Source organism: Stomoxys calcitrans, chromosome 2 (assembly GCF_963082655.1).
Source record: "Stomoxys calcitrans chromosome 2, idStoCalc2.1, whole genome shotgun sequence".
In the NCBI taxonomy this organism is placed as follows: domain Eukaryota; kingdom Metazoa; phylum Arthropoda; class Insecta; order Diptera; family Muscidae; genus Stomoxys; species Stomoxys calcitrans.
This window is the reverse complement of record NC_081553.1, coordinates 222,619,697-222,637,254: the sequence shown is the minus strand read 5'-3', so window position 1 is coordinate 222,637,254 and position 17,558 is coordinate 222,619,697. Positions and strand designations below refer to the sequence as shown.

The 17,558-nt window shown below is 33.0% G+C and overlaps 1 protein-coding gene across 11 annotated transcripts in view; it reads right to left on the bottom strand.

Annotated features, from left to right (window-relative positions):
* Window positions 1–17,558, bottom strand: part of LOC106090796 (protein AF-17) — a 90,316-nt gene that overhangs the window by 45,819 nt on the left and 26,939 nt on the right. Inside the window, exon 1 of one of the 11 annotated variants that reach the window (XM_059362916.1) lies at window positions 264–347. The exons of 7 other annotated variants lie outside the window; for them this stretch is intronic. The gene's annotated coding sequence lies outside the window, so the exon portion shown is untranslated. Of the gene's footprint in view, window positions 1–139; window positions 348–17,558 lie in introns of those variants that run through there. 3 more of the 11 variants (XM_013257158.2, XM_013257147.2, XM_059362915.1) reach the window with 3 other exon arrangements.

Here is a 17,558-nt window from a genome sequence, read left to right as displayed (position 1 = left end):
TTAACCAACTTTATACCACAACACGAAAAAGGCCAACTTAAAAACACTCAGCCATATAGCCACAGTAAAACAGAGCCAACAACAAGCAAGAATTAAGAATTGAGACAATTGACGATGATGACGATAAACAACACCATACTGTGTTATGTGATGATGGCGATTTTTTCTGTAGCTCCTGAAGGTAAGTAAGCAGAGCACCACTGCACGTTAAAAGGCCGAACAGCCAACATACACACAGATATGACGATATAAATTTAACACACCAAAATAATAAAAAAAATCACTGCAGCAGCATTCAAAGAATACCAAACTGTGCAAGCAGAGCCAAACAAAAGCACAACACTGACGTTGCGTTGGCAGCGTCGTCACACAGCGATTACAAATCCCGACAATCACGATGAAGAAGGCGGTGGCGGCGATGGTGGTGGTAACAACACGATGACGTCGACGGGCTAACGTACGTACGTACGGGTTAGCGCAAAGCAATGACGAAAAACAATCACAAGAAGCGGCGGTGGCGGCGGTTTAAAAGAAACTTCCACACGAAGACTCCACGAAACGTAAGCGAGAAATCCACAAAACATAGACCAAAAAACACAACACACTATAATTTTGTGTTTGCTGCTGCTTTTTACTTCTTTTTTCCTTGTTGTTTTTGTTGAGAGGAAACAACAATACACATCACACAAAAAACCAAATAATAATAATAAAATAAAAGATTTTCTTTTGGTATTCACGCGACTCGCGATTGTAATAATAACGATGAGTTGTTAATGATGATGACGAACGAATAAACGAAAACGCGCGAGACGGCGGCAAGCGCACAAAACAATTTCAACGTTTTAATGCTGCGCCTGTAACTAAACGACTGACTGTCAGTCATGAACTGGTCATATCTAAAAGGTATAGCAGTGAAACCCCAAAATGGTTTCTCTCCCTGTTGTGACTTGCCTGCCTCTCTTAGGTCTCTTATAGTTTACACAAACATACATACACATTAGACGATCCATTTGTTTATGGGTATGTGTGTACATGTAAACAAAAATAACATAGACGACAACAACAACTAGAATATGGCCAGAAACAGGCCTATTACAAAATGTTTTATTAACCTAAAAGTCAAATAAAGAGATACAGATACACTCTTCTCTCTGTAAAAGAAAACAGTGTTGCACAATTTAGCGGTTTTTAATACAAATTCTACAGTAATAAGTCAAATGTATTTAAAGTGCATTTTAACATGTTTTTGATATTATAAAAAAGTGTTTGGAAAAATTAACGTAGTCTTAGCTGTTATGATAAAACGTTAACTATCAGCTGATATGGCTAATCTCCAGAATTTAAATTAATTAACGAAATCAAGCGAGAGCAGCCCATAATTCTTAACTTTCAACTATTTTGTTTAATAAGTCGAAGCATTCCAATCAATTGAAAATTAAGATTTCTTTCCAAAGGACGAATTTGACAAAAACAATGTGCCCCCATCCTGTTAAATATACTCATCACCATAGGATGGGGGGTATGCCAATCTAATCATTCTGTTTGTAACATCTCGAAATATTGATATGCTATTCCATTTACCTATGTATATACAGCAGATGAGAAAATAATAGGAACACAGACAGTAAATGAATATAGATAAGCCATCAACTCTTTTAAGAGGCACCAAGTACAGATTAGAAATAAACGAAGTAAAATAGGGGAAGTGAGAATTTCAAGAGAAACTGTGTATGGTCAACAAAATACTTTTTAACTTTCTTGTAAGCTTCTTTTTGTTAATTTATTTGTGTTTTTCTACTGTTTTTCTCTCTTAGGTGACTCTTAAGGATGAAACAAAAGAAAACGTGATTTCTGATCGTTGTTCGTGGTTGTCATTTTTTTGAGAAGGAAAAATCATCTATAGCATATCTATTGTTTGTGGCAGTTACTAAGAATAATATCACTCACTTTTTTCTCTTCTTCAGTAGTGTGAACTCCGTGGACCATTTTAAAACCCCGTTTGCATTGCTCTTTAAATCCGGATTTAATGGCTCGATCATCTGTTTTCCCTTTATAAAACCAGGGTTTTAGGAGTTTACATTTACGAAACGAATATTGCAATAAAGCATGTGGAAGCATGTGGAGTATTAACCATTTTTCTTTCTTAGATTTTGAGTTACAAATAGAAGGCAATTCGTAAGTAACTAACTTATGATAGGTGTTCCTATTATTTTTTTCCAAGCGAATTCACCAAAGATATCACCATAACAAGTATCCGTGAATTAAATAAGATTTAATACCAAATTTAAGTAAACCGTTCTATGAATAATCAGGTTCAGCCTTTTACAGAAGCTTAAATTTGTTCATACTCTTTTTGTTCAATATTATTCTTAGTAACTATTGTTGCTATTATTTTTTCCACCACTGTACATTCTTAATCGCCTTGACATTCTAAATCGATCTACACTGAAAAAAAGGTTGACCAAAAATTTAAGATGTTTCCTTACTTTTAGGATTTTAGCAATAAAAATGAGCCAAAGAACCAAAACTTTAAAATAAAAGATGTTATCTTAAAATTTAATTTCCTATTTGCTAACGGAGATGACCATCCGTTTAAAATGTTGATCGCAGAATGATTCTTATTTTACTTCATAGATGACCGTCCAATTGTAATTTTTTTTAAAAATTAGACCCCAAAGTATATATATTCTTAATCGTCATGACATTTTAAGTCGATTTAGCCATGTCCGTCCGTCTGTCTGTCGAAAGCACGCTAACTTTCGAAGAAGTAAAGCTAGGCGCTTGAAACTTTGCAAAAATACTCCTTATTTGTGTAGGTCCGTTGGGATTGTAAATGGGTCCTGTTTTGATATAGCTGCCATATGAACCGATCTTGGATCTTGGCTTCTTGAGCATCTAGGAGGCGCAATTCTTATCCGATTTGGCTGAAATTTTGCACGTGATGTTTTGGTATCACATCCAACAACTGTGCTGAGTATGGTTCAAATCGGTTTGTAACCTGATATAGCTGCCATATAAACCGATCTTGACTTCTTGAGCCACTAGAGGGCGCAATTCTTATCCGATTTTGATGAAATTTTGCATGAAGTGTTTTGTTATGACTTTCTTGGTTCTTGACTTCTTGATCCAATAGGGGGCGCAATTCTCATCTCATTTGGCTGAAATTTTGCATGAAGTTGTTTATTATGACTTCTAATAACTGTTTTAAGTATGGTTCAAATCGGTCTATATATAGTATACAGCGGTCAAAAAAAGTATTCATCATTCAATGTTTTTTTTTTAATAAGTCTACAAAAGACAATTGGAATAAAAACATATTAAACTAATGATGCAGTAGTGCTTGTGTGATATATGTGTACACAATTTCATTGTTTTTAAAGAAAAAAATAGTATTTATTGGAACAAAAAGGGCCATTTTACAGCTGAACACAAAAAATTAAACAAAAAAAGTATTCATCATTGCAAAAAAACAAAAAAATAAATAACATAATTTAAAAAAAATTAATACTTTGTTATTCGACCACCGCGTCTTATAACTTCTTTTAAACGGTTTGGCATCGATTGGACTAATTTAGCGGTTATATTTTGGTCTATATTAGTCCATTCCTCCATTATCACCTGTTGCATTTGACTCTTGCTCGAAAAATTGCGCGTTCTCATTTTGCGTTCGAGATGTTCCCAAAGATGTTCAATTGGGTTCAAGTCGGGACTTTGAGGAGGAGTTTTAATGACTTTGGGGCAGTTATACAGCATCCACATCTTGGTATTTAAAGCAGAATGTTTGGGGTCATTATCTTGATAATATTGAAAGTTATTACCAAGCCCAAGTTTTACAGCACTATCTTTTAAATTCCTTTTTAAAATGTCAATGTAATACTTATGATCCATTACTCCATTAATAATTTCAAGATTTCCCGCTCCTGAAGCCGCCATACACCCCCAAACCATTAAACCACCTCCACCATGTTTTACAGTAGCAACTGTGTTTCGTTCTTCAAGCTCTGTATTTGGTTTTCTGTACACTATGACCTTTCCATCGCACCCAAAAAGATTAAACTTGCTCTCGTCTGCAAAAATGACTGTTTTCCAAAATGATTCGGGCTGTTTTACATACATTTTTGCGAAGTTTAGCCTTTTCACTCGGTTTATTTTATTTATAAAGGGCTTCTTACGTGCAGTTCTTCCTCTGTAACTATGCCTTTTGAGTGTATTTCGAATTGTTTGTGTAGTAACTTCCTTCCCTAAATATTCCATAGTGTTTTTACGAAGAATGGTCGCATTTGTCTTCGGAGTTTTCTGAACTTGCCGCACTAGCCAACGCACATCTCCAACTGAAAGTGCTTTTGGTCGACCAGATCTTGGTTTATTGTCAACAGTTTTCGTTTCTGTCCACTTTCTGATGATGGATTGTATAGTAGATCGTGGTCTATTTAATATTTCACTGATAGTTTTTTGAGTTAAACCATTCCTGTGGTGTTTTATTATCAAAACTTTTACCTCATCAGAAACCTCGTTTTGCTTACGACCCATTTTGACAAAAACTATATTTTCAATGAAATTAAATATTTGCTGTCAAGGGCAAAGCCTCCTTTACTAAATAAAACAGAAAAGGGGGATTCCCAAATAATATTTGAATTTGACTTTGATGATAGCACATCAATGATGAATACTTTTTTTGTTCTGTTTTTGGTGTTATTATATAAAATTGCATTTTTTGCGCTAATTAAATTTATTTTTTGAATTTATTTTAAAACATATTACGAAAAATAAACTATTGCATAAAACTGCATTATTTGTTTACTTTAAATTTTCTTCAATTACCCAAAATAAGTGAATTTATTATCAATTTTTCTAATGATGAATACTTTTTTTGACCGCTGTAGCTGTATAGCTGCCATATAAACCGATCTTGGTTCTTGACTTCTTGACTTACACTAGAGAGCGCAATTCTTATCCGATTTGGCTAAAATTTTGCATGAAGTATTTTATTATGGATTCGAACAACTGCGGTAAATATGGTTCAAATCGGTACGTAACCTTATATAGTGCCGTAAAAACCGGTCTGGGATCTTGATTTCTTAAGCCTCTAGAGAGCGCAATTTTTATCCGATTTTGCTGAAAATTTGTACAGCGGCTTCTCCGATGATCTTCAACATACGTCTCCAATATGGTCTTAATCGATCTTTATCCTGATACAGCTCGCATATAATCCGATTTCTCGATTCTGCTTCTTAGCCCCTACAAGGCGTAATTCTTATCCGAATATTACACAATGACTTCTACTAAGGTCTTCAACATTCAATTCACTTATTGTCCGAATCAGACTATAATTTGATATATCTCCATTAGCATAACAATTCTTATCCATTATTCTTTGTTTGCCTAAAAAGAGATGCCGCGCAAAGAAATCGACAAACGCGATATGGTGGAGGGTATATTAGATTCGGCCCGGCTGAACTCAGCACACTCTTACTTGTTTAAACTAAGTCTATTAACATAAAAAAAATTAACCATTTAAAAGACCTTCTATTTGTAAGGCTATTTAACTATGGTTCACTGTTGTCTTATCCCAAGGTACATTTTCTAACTTTCAACGATCTTTTGACCTTAATTTTAGATGTTTGTCTTTTATAACAAGAAGAATATTTAAAGTTTTATTTATCTACCATTTAAAACAAAAAATCCTTAATATGAAGGAAAATATTTTTCACCAAAGGGAATGTTTCCTTAAAGAGCTTGAATCATTAAAATTAGGACAAAAATTTTTTCAGTGTATCCATGTTCAACCGTCCGTATTCAAAATTACGATAGCGGTCCAACAAATGAAGATATCAGCCAGAAATTTTGCACAGAAATTTTGCACAGAAATTTTGCACTACTTGTTGATGTAGGTCGTCATCAACCGGTTCAGATTTAGATATATCCCTCATAAAAACCGATCTCCTGATTTGACTTCTTGAGATCATAGAAGTCTCAATTTTTATCCGATTTGTTTGAAAATTTGCACGGAGTGTTTTGCTATGACTTCCAACATCCGTGGTTAGTATGTTCCAAATCAGTCTAGGTACCTGATATAGCTCCCATATAAAAATATTTCCCAATTTTATTTCATGAGCTCCTATAAGCCGCAATTTTTATCCGATTTGGCTGAAATTTTGCACTTTACGACGTTCTTTAACCGTCCTAAGTACGGTTCAAACCGGGGTAGCTCCCATATAAACCGATCCACCGATTTAACATCTTGAACACCTGGAAACCGCAATTGTTGTATGATTTGGCTGAAATTTTACACGTAGTGTTTTATTATGACGTCCAACATCCAACTTTTGTCTATAACCTGATGTAGCTACTATATAAATCGATCTCCCGATTAGTCTTCTACAACCTCGAATGCTTCAAGTTTTGGTACATAAAGTACACATATGCCTTTCAACTAAGTTAATTCGAGGAAATTTTCAGCAGAATCCATTGTGGTGGGTTCCCAAAATTCGGCCTGCCCGAACTTATCACTTTTTACTTGTTTCTATTTATTTCGTTTAATTATCAATTTTATTCGTTCGCTTTATGGAAACTTGCTACAAAATGTTTGTTTTTATTATAAAGAGATTATTTTACACTACATTTTCCCTTAAAACCCCCACACAAAATTACATCTTATGGCTAATAATAAAAGGAAAATCGTTTCACACATATGTAACGAGTAATTGTAGCAGCACAAACTATTAGAGCCAATGCCGGTTTCCAGAAATCTACCCAATCTGCACGTAGGCACATTTTTTACCCACTTCTGTTATTTGGTAGGAACGCACGAACGAACAGAAGGTCGGCACGGGGAAAAAAGAAGCAGACAAAACAAAAACAACAACAAAATAAATAATTCTGTACAGTTGTGGTAAGAAAGTATGTACTAAAAACACCCTCTCTCTCACTCTCTCTCTTTGTTGTGTTTGTGGAACGAATGAATTCACATTCGCCAACATAAGTGTGAGAAGTTTTGAAGAGGCTTAAGAGTACATACTAAAAGAGAGAATTTTTAAGAGTGAGGACATGTAAGAGATTGAAGGTAATTCTACTCCATGTTGTGAACTTTTTTTCTTTTAGTAAACACACAGAATAAGAAAATAAAACTAAGTCTTAATGTGATTGCTATGTAGAGATTACAAAAATCTGATTAAATTTAACTGAACTTTTAGGAATAACATAATAAAAACATATAAAACAAAAATCAATGGATTATAGAAATTAAACAAAAAAATTAAATGAGGAAATAATGTGTGATAAGAAAGAATAACAAATTAAATAGCTTCAAAGAAAGCTTGTAAAATACGTAAAGAAAAATAAAGCCAATAGCTAGGTATAAAACTAAAAATTATTAAAAAAATTAATAAAATATCAATTAAAAACAAACGGAAAAAGAACATTAAAAATCTAAAAATAATATTAAAATATACTTAAATATTCTTAAGTAATCAAAAAGAAAAATGCAAAATTCGGGATTATTTTCCTATATTATACAATGCTGTTCGATTCATTCCCGCGGACCTATCTAGAGTTTTTAAATAGACAATGCCTTGACAATTGGATGCCAAAATCTTGCAATACTAGTTCGATTTCAACTCAAAACAGCTGATCTACACCAATCCCAAATTCTTAAAGTAAAGGGAGGGAGTGAGAGTAGAAGACGAGAGACTCGGAAATTATAGTTTGTACTAATAAACAAAGGCAAGGTAGGTTCTTGGTAGAAAAGATTTCTCTAGATCTCTCTCCCACAAACTAAGGTTTACCTTAAAGCCGCTATTACACGGCATGTAGTTGTCTTATGACATATCACTCTTTGTATTCACATGCAATTTAAACAATTTGTCAAAATTGTCGATTTACATACAATTTATAATTTTTGCTATCGCACCCGTATGTTATTTTCGTATGACATAACCTAAAAATGTGAGCAATTCGAATTTATTTATGCGTAAAAATTTTTAAAGTTGTGAGCAAGGTGCTTAATCATAAATTTGTGAAAACAAATTTATTTGGAATTGGTTTCATTCGACTGACAACAAAAACCGCCGATTTCTTTACGTTTTTGTGAGTAGGTATAGAGCACGCTCTAAACCAAAAAAGTAAAGGCGTGCTAAGTTCGGCCGTGCCGGATCCTATATACCCTCCACCATGAAACCAAACAAACAAAGGATAAAAAAAAGAATTGCTATGCTATGGTCCAATTCGGATCATAATTGTACAAAATTTCAGCCAAATCAGATATTTATTGCGAAGTCAAGATCCCACAACGGTTTGTAAGTAAGCTATATAAGGTTATGGACCGGTTTGAATCATATTTTGCACATTTGAGGGTCATAATAAAATACGTCATGCAAAATTTCATCCTAATCGGATAAGAATTGCGCTCTGTAGTGGCTCATGAAGCCAAAATTCAAGATCGGTTTATATGGCAGCTACATCAGGTTATGAACCGACTTGAACGATACTTAGCACAGTTGTTAGCAGTCAAAACGGAACACGTCGTGCAAAATTTCATAAGAATTTTGTCCACAAGTGGCTCAAGATGTCAAGATTCGGTTTATATAGCAGTTATACCAAAACGTGGACCGATATGGCTCATTTACAATCTAGATCTTCTTAAAATGTCATGACGATCTAGAATATATATACTTTATGGCGAAACCAGTATACCCCCATCCTATGGTGGAAGGTATACAAATTATGTGCTACTTTGAAAAGTCATTTTTATATGTTAGTTTCATTTGTATCACACGACATGTACAACTTTACATGTGATAAATTTGACATGTCATAAGGCGCCTGCATACCGTGTAATAGAGCCTTCAGTTAAATTGCCTAGTGTAAATCGAGACTAAGATCATAGTCGAGAACAAACATTGAGATGTATTTTCTTTCATAATGCCTCCTTAGGTTATCAACAGCTATTTATGTTTGTTCCTTTTGTTGTTTTTACCATTAGCATAGAAGTAGAATTTTGAAATACAAAAAAAAAACTCAATTTCACGATATATAACAATGATGATAGCAGCAATATCAAATACATACAGTAGTTTAGGTCAAAAGTGTATCAAGGGTATATCATTGATTGATTTTTTCAGGTGCCCATTAGTTGATGTCAATTTTTCTAGCCTTGGCTATAATATTCCTTCTCTGTTTGACTTGGCATGTATGTAATAATAGATTAAATATATTTTGTATTTGTAATAGTAGCACAAATACTTTTAATATAAATAACTCACAACATTTAACAGAAATTTAAGTCAGTCAGTTGGGAGTGAGTATGCACGCATGCATGCATGAATATGTATGCATATGTGTGGTGAATTTATGCATATCTTATCTTACGGTTTGTCAAGATTACAACGGCAGGAAGTATTTTAGATACAGTGTAATAATAATAGCCGAACAACAAAAGCTACAGCAGCTACAACAACAACAACAACAACAGGGACAGTAATACAAAATTAGAACACTTCTCTATTTCTTTTAATGCGGCGATGGTGGTGATGGCGACGACAACGAACGACGAATCGTCATCATCATTATCATGTTTAGCCGTCCCGCGTAAGTATCTTCATACACGAATGTATGTTGTAATGTGTGTGCGCCTGTTTGTGTACATTTGTCCAATGTCAGTGCCCTTTTTGTTGTTTTATTCTTTTACACACCACACCATCCATACACTATGATGACGACTCCTCTTTATGGTTGTTTTTGGTGATATTGTTTTGTTGCTCAAAGCCAAAGCTTATTTTGTTGTGTTGAGATGGTACGGTACGTTTGTGCTACGATTGCCTGATGTATGTATGTAAGCTTAAAATTGTATAAACAAACCTATATACATACAAACATACATATGTAAGTTGTAAGGCGACTGGCCATAACAGCACCATATGAGGAGAAAAAAATATACAAAACTATACAACACAACTAGAAAATAGTTTTGTATTAATCATCATCTTCACATCGTCATCCTCTTACAGCACCAGCCGCTACACTGTTTCTTTTTTATTATTATTATTTCTTTGGCCTTATGGTACGTGTGCCTTCCCGCCAGTATTACCATTTTGGCAAAATATCGATGAAATTTTCTCCAAAAAAAAAATTTATTACAATCTTTCGCAAAAAGGCAACAATTCTATAAAGTTATCTTTAAAACTAAAATTCCCATAAGAATTTTTTTAAGTCAAGTTAAGTCATATAGGTCGACTATATCCCTTAAAACAGGTCAAAATATCCAGGAAAGGTTTTTAAAGACAAAAGTTTCAAAAAATTTCATTGAAAATTTTCTAAAGGCAACATTTCCATGACATTTTCTCTAAAGACTAAATTTTCATAAAATTTTTCTCTGAAAGATAACTTTTGAGACAAAATTGCTAAGAAATTTCTTTTATTACAAAATTCAATATAATTTTCTTGGAAGACAATATTTTAATGAAATTTTCTCCAAAGACAACATTCCATGAAAATTTCTCCAAAGATAAAAGATTCCATGAATTTTTCTCAAAAGAAAAACAAACTTTAAATTAAAGTTTATTTAAATACTAAATTTCATGAAAATGAATGAATGACATTTTAATTTTGTCAAATTTTCCATGAAATTTTCTCTAAAGACAAAATTTCTCAATTAATATTTCTCTAAAGGCAAAATTTCAGTGTATTTTTTTGGAAGACAATATATTAATAACATTTTTTCCGAAGACAAAATTACATAAAATTTTCTTCAAAAACAAAGATTCCATGAATTTTTCTTAAAAAACTAAATTATCTAAAAAAAGACATTTTCCCTAAAAAACAAAGTTTTAATAAAATTTTCTTTAAATATTAAATTTTATGAAAATGAATGAAATTTTAATTTCACTAAAGGTGGATGTTAAGTTCAGTATTCATAGTGAAACTTCATAAATAAAAAATTGTGAAAAAAAATCTGTGAAAACATTTTTTTTGTAGTACTTAAGGCGCTATTACACGGCATGTAGATGTCTTATGACATGTCACTTTTTATGTATGTCAAAATAATTAATTTTCATACGATTCATAATATTTGCTCTCACACCTGTATGTTATTTTCGTATGACATAAAATTTTAGCAAAAGCAGATTTTTTTAATAGTTAAACATTTTAAAAGTTGTGAGAAAGCTGGTTAAATCATAAATTTTTGAAAATAATTTAATTTGGGGTTACTTTCATTCGACTGACAACAAAAACAGCAGATTTATTTATGTTTTTTTTTCAGAAGGAATAGAGCACACTCTAATCGAAAAAAATTACATATATTACATATAATTACATATTATATCAGGCTACGGATCGATTTGAACCATACTTGGCACGGTTGTTGGAAGTCATAATGAAACTGGCATGTAAAATTTTAACCAAATTGGAAAGGAATTGTCAAGGCCTCAAATCGGTTTATATGACAGCTACATCAGGTTATCGATCGATTTCAACCATACTAGCACATTTATTGGAAATAATAACAAAACACCTCATGCAATTTCTCAGCCAAATCGGATAAGAATTGCGCCTTCTAGTGGCTCAAGAAGTCAAGATCTAAGATCGGTTTATATGGCAGCCATTTCAAAACATGGACTTATATGGCCCATTTACAATCCTAACTGACCTACACTAATAAGAAGTATTTGTGCCAAATTTCAAGCGACTAGCTTAACTCCTTCGAAAGTTAGCGTGCTTTCGACAGACAGACGGACAGACATGGCTAGATCGGCTTAAAATGTCATGACGATCAAGAATATTTATACTTTATGGAGTCTTAGATGAATATTTCGAGAAGTTACAAACAAAATGATGAAATAAGTTTACCCCATCCTATGGTGTATGGGGTATAAAAAACGGCCGTATTCACAAAACTTAATGAAACCTTAAATTGGGTTTATTGGAAGGTACCATAAAGGAAATCTGTCAAATAAACCTATTTCAAAGCTACATTAAGCTGTGTGAATGCCGGTGTAAGTATATGTAGGTATATAGTAAGGTAAGTATTATTACAAATTAAATTCCATAGCACATTTTTGATTAAAATGTTCTGAATAAAATCAATTATGAATTTCTTAATTTTTCATATTTTTTTTGTCTCATAAAATGCCAGATTTATTATTTAACAGTGGCAACACTGCATATATTCTCATCAAATCCAGTATAGCAGTACCAAGAAAAATGTGGTCGGTGTGTAGCAGTCGCCGCTTAGTTGTTTTAACTATTTTTAGTTTTATATAATTTCCGTTTAAGTTTGTTTTAGTTCAGCTTTATTTACCAATCACACCGCCCGTTATGAACTGAAAGAGAACGCCACATGGCAAGGTATAGAGCGAGCGGGAGAGACAGTGAAAGCTAATGACAGATGTGAGAGGCTTGTACGTAAAAGTAAATATAAAAATAATCATTTTTTAAAGAGAACAATAGCCGCATGTTATTATTACTTAATAATACAAATATGTAAATTATTTGTAGCTGTTTGTGGTGGCTGTATGTGGTTGTTGTACCTAGTTCTCTGAAATGCAGACAAATCATTTGTAAGTGTGTAGGAATGAGAAAACTTTGACCAGACATTTCAAATAATGTTTTATTATGGATTATTGTTTCTCTAATGGTTAAGGAAATATGAAATAAAAAATTAAATATTATTTTAAAAAACACAAAATTTACTGCCAAAATCCCTTACATTTGATCACTCGTATCGCTCGCCAATTTAACGGTGTTTACTTTTTTTAATCAGTTGATATTGATGAATGGGCCAACCACATACCTTAAGGTGCTATTACACGAAATGTAATTTAAAATTTTGCTGTCACTGTATCCACAAGACTTTTCCTATGTACCTACATCACATACGAATAGAACGCACTCTAATCGGCATGTGACATGTGTCCACATGTGAAATAAGAGCCGATATAATTGCTTATTTATTCCAAAATCAATTTTTACAGGAAATTTTTCGTACGTACCACACGATGTGTGCAACTTTCAGAGTTGCCACATTTGAAAAACCATGAGAATATATATCGTGTAATACCACATTAAACTTTTGAGTAGTGTTTAGGGTAAAAATGAGAAAGCTATATGCGTTGTAAACGGGTTTTCAACAAGAGGTGTAATTTTGAATCAGCGCGGCAATTTTGTGAAACACATTATCGGATTACAATACAGCAAAATTGTCACATCTGGGGCTCTGAAAAGCCACGAGTTATTGTTGAGAAGCCTCTTCATCCTCAACGTGTGACTTTTTAAAGCGGTTTATGCTCCAGCGGGGTCTTTGGACCTTACTTTTTCTAAAATGAGGCTGGATCAACAGTTACGGTGAATGAATTGCGCTATCGAGAAATGATCAATGATTTTTTATGGTCGGAGTTGGATGGTATTGCTCATTCATCGCGGAAACGCCTTCATGCTATAAATACGACAATAAAGGCGCTATCACACTATCTGTTTTTGTCTTATGACTTGCTACTTTTTACTATCATTGGTATTTCATTATGTGTGTCAAAGTTGTCCACTTCAAAAAAGGATTCATCATTTTTGCTATCACACTAGTATGTTATTTTTGCTACATTTTTATGGCTACAAATTGTTAAAGTTGTGAGAAAGTTGTTTAAATTATAAAGTTGTGAAAACAAATTTATTTGGAGTTGCTTTCATTCAACCGAAAACAAAAACAGCTGATTTATTTACGTTTTTGTCAGAAGGAATAGAGCACTGCTCTAATCAAACAAATAACAGTGCTGTTTTGAAAAGTGATTGTCATGTGTTAGTTTCATTCGTATCACACTATGAGTGAAACTTTAATAATAGCAAAATTTGATATGTTATAAGACAAGAACATGTAGTGTGATGTCACCATAAACAAATTGGACACCCTGTGTGCTAGGTAGGTATTAAGATCGTTCACTGTGGAAAGTTTTCACAAAATTATTTCCCTTTTCGTAGGAATTCTCAAAAAAGCGTTTTTTCCATAAAAAGATATATGTAGCCACACTCAAATCATATGTTTTACAATCCGCATTGTTTTGGTACTCAAATTGTGTTGTTTGCGTAGTGTTATCACGAAAAATAAAAGTGAAAGAGCTATATTTGCTAACAATAAAGTTCGTGTTAGCTAACTGGAACATTAATTTATCGTGGGGGCAAACCCACTGTTAACAAGCTTGGTTTCTCGTACGCGTTTAAGGTAATATAGAAGAGATGGCAACATTAGGAAGCAATCGTCAATTAGTGTTTGCATACTCAAAAATGTGCGCAAACTTTTACGGAAAATCGCTCGTTTGTTAGTAAGGGTTGGTATTCTATTCTGCTTTCGGAATAGCCGCTGAAATTTTTAATTATTTCGCGAGCGGATATTAACAGCAATCAAATGTTTTTGATCCCATATCAAAACACGTTTCTTTATCTGCACTAACTGTTTTCTCTATTTTATATATTTTTTCTCAAATATATAAAGAAAATGGAACCATTGAAACCAATAGAACAAACTAAAATGATACCGGCAATAGTTTCAAGTGTTGCCACTATAATAGTTTTTTGCAATTTTCCTCACTTTAAACAGAGTACTACTTTTCCGCTGGTTTTCAGCCAATGTTTCGCCGACGTTTTTTTATATGAAGTTTGACAGCATTCCGCTCGAAGTACTGAACATAATACTTAGATTAAGAGAGAGTGGGAGAGCGAAAAACATTTGGAGTGTTTTGTAAATGAGAGGTTGACAATTTTTGCTGGAGGTTTTTTTCCCCAGTAGAAGTTTCTTACTCTTTTGCAAATTTTTATTGCCAATTTATTATTGGATGAGTACCAGAACACACCGTTGTATTATGCAGCAATCGGTAAAGAAACCCCAGCTGTATTTATCGGGGCGATAAGTCACTAACCGGCACCCAAATGCCGATAAAGGTCTACTGTAAGGTAAAGCAATAAACACATATTTAGAAAAAAAAATATTTAACCAGAAGAATATCGGAACGATAAACTGTAACCGGAGAATAAGAAACCTGGCCTTAGTACCACAAATGTAATTGTTTCAAAGATTTTTTTCACTATTTTTTATATGAAGTTTCACTGTGAAAACTGTAGTTAATACCCATCATGGTTGAATAAAGAAGATTGGCTCACTTGCGAAACAACAACGAAATAAACTATACAACTCTGTGACGACGGTGGCGCAAATTCCCACTAGGCTGTCAAATTTCTGGACACTTGCGAATTGAAATTCTAGTTTTTATTTGCATTACCATGTGTAGCAGCCACAAGATCAAAAGATTTATGATTAACAACGTGTATATTATAAATTAAAACAATTAAAATTTGAAAAAAGGAGCAAAATGTGAAACACTTTTAAAATTCAAACCAAGCATTTGACGTTTTAGTGGGATTTGTGCACAATTCTGGAATGGGGCAATTCCATTAGCTAGGACAAGTGAGCTTACCTTCTTTAGTAAACCCTGATACCCCCCACTTTATCTGATAAAAACTAGACATATATTTGGCTCATTCGCACTTCTTCGCATTGCAGATGTGTGAAAGAGGACACAACAGAACACAGAAATAGATACTCACAATTTGTATAATTAAATAACAATTTAATTCGAACAATTAAAAATATGTTCAACGCATGGTTTCTTTAGTAAGTCATTAAGCTCGTCTCGAAAGAAAATGAAAATTAAATTTTTTTTAATTTAAACTGTCATTTTAAATTTAATTTTTTTGTTAGTTAAAAACATTTTTTAAACTAATTCTATTAATTAAAAAAATATTACGTCAATACCTATAAATGCTCTGAATAAATAAATTAAATTTCATCAAACTCGGACACAGATATCGAGGGCGAGGCCTTAATATGTTAAGTAAAATGCAAATTTTACTAATTTGAAATTTGCCCATGAACATTCCATTAACGAACAGCGGGGATGTTCCGCTTATATCAATAAGTGCTGTCCAAGTTTAGTTTAAGTGCAATGATAAGGGAACTCCTTTCTATTCATTAAGAATTGTGAAAACGGCCTTCAATATAAACTGAAAAGTTATCTGCAGACTGCGTCTGTGATATTTTCTCTTTCATTTTGAGAGACTAAAATGTTCTCTAATTTTTCTAACGGTTTTTGATATATTTTATACTGTATAAATTATACCATATGAGCATAATTTTAAAGATTTTTTGATTTGAAAACTTTCAATTTCGATTTAGCAGTCAATGGGATTGGATAGAAACATTAGACTAACATATCATTCACCTCTTTCTAAAGGAAAGTTGTCTTTGCATATTTGATTAACTTACACATAAAACAAGAGAATTGAAAAATCTCAAGAGGTCCATCAAAACATAGAAGCCTAGACAAAAAAAAGCATTAGCTTCGAGACAGAAACAAGTATGCTTATGCTTACATACATTCCTTGTGTGTAAATATACATATGTATTTGTACGTTGTGTTTGTGATGATCCAAGAATAAAAGTAAGGTTGTGTAAGCAACATTTTCCTTTCAATATTCAACGAGGAGGTTTTCGATAGACGTTTTGTGTTACATCAAAGCTTTTCACAAAGGATACAATATCTGTTGTGCCACCTTTTTGTCCTTGTATAAGGCCAGCCAGACACATAGCCAGACATTCGAATAGCTGTCGTGTTAAATAACACACAAGGGATAGCATTTGAGTATAAAAACACATGCATTAAGTAGCAACAAAGGCACATGAACATTGGGTGGATTTATTTTATTGATTTTGATTTTTTCTATTGAATTGTACCTATCTGGTAATGTCCTATTTTTATTACAATTCATAAAAATGTGTCTTTTTTAAAAAGCCATAAAACATATCTTATTAATAACAACTGTTTCTTTTATCTATTTTAACTATTTTGGTCTTTTTCACACTAAGCGTCAAATGAAGAGAATGCTGGAAAACTTAGCACATGGCTGAGTTTAAGTTGTGTGTGTGTGTTATGTGCGTGTGAACTGTTGTTGCTATGCGCCGCAGGTAACACAACCAAATAATAAATGCCTGCCTAATTTAAATACAAGTTTAAAAAAATCTCCCAAAATAACGAAGAAAAACCAAATATTTATGGACCTTCATCGAAGGAAAGAAAGGTAAAAGAAAACGGAAAACGGCACCATAATTTCTCGTCAATTATTATTGCTAGCTGTTTTGTTATTTGTTAGGTTGGTTGGCATGGCATCTTTTTTGTCTTTTTCGAAATGTCTTCAGAACTTGTGTGACGAACTGGCGGCAGGGGCTACGTGATTTTTGATATTCGTTCACATTTTCCCAAAGCATTAGTGTTAATCAAGTATTATATGCACGCATGCATGGGTGCATACTTGCCCTATTAGGCCCTAGTCACAGAGGGCGGTTGGTATGGAGGTCAAGGAGGCCGTTATGACAGGCCTTAACAGGGCTGTCAAAATTTACAATAAAAATAAAATGTTTTAAAAATTTTCTATAGAAATAAAATTTTGACAACATTTTCTATAGAAATAAAATTTTGACAAAATTTTCTATAGAAATAAAATTTTGACAAAATTTTCTATAG